The sequence below is a fragment of the Synchiropus splendidus genome, chromosome 10 (genome assembly GCF_027744825.2).
Source record: "Synchiropus splendidus isolate RoL2022-P1 chromosome 10, RoL_Sspl_1.0, whole genome shotgun sequence".
Classification (NCBI taxonomy): Eukaryota; Metazoa; Chordata; class Actinopteri; order Syngnathiformes; family Callionymidae; genus Synchiropus; species Synchiropus splendidus.
The window spans coordinates 22045027-22045530 of NC_071343.1; positions in this window are offsets into that span (position 1 = coordinate 22045027).

Consider the following 504-nt stretch of genomic DNA (forward strand, 5'->3'; position numbering starts at 1 on the left):
TTTATTTGTGTTCTTAGATTTTTAAAAAATGTATGTACAGCAGAGATACGATTCTAAATATTGCTATTAAAACGTTTGTTCAATGACTTCTTCACTATTTTGAGGATGTACAGTATTTAAACATGGGCCATTCCACACACCAGGCAGATGATGTTTCCTCAACATCCACTCCAGGAGAGAGAAGTGCTGGCACAGGTTTACTCACAACCCTCTCCGTGTCGGCCAGTCATTCATACTGACTGGGATGAGATATGTCGAAAGGAATCGGACCAGCGGGTTCACTGATGATTGCTTGACAATAAGCTGGATGAATTGCTTACTTGCTTGGGACAACAGCAGAGACAGTGACTTGAGGTCAACCAGGCGAAGAAAAGTGTTTGAAAGCATTTCTGAATCTCTCCTGCCCGAGGCCTCCCCAGAATGGTGTGTGCGTGTCTGTGTGTGTGTGTGTGTGTGTGTGTGTGTGTGTGTGTGTGTGTGTGTGTGTGTGTGTGTGTGTGTGTG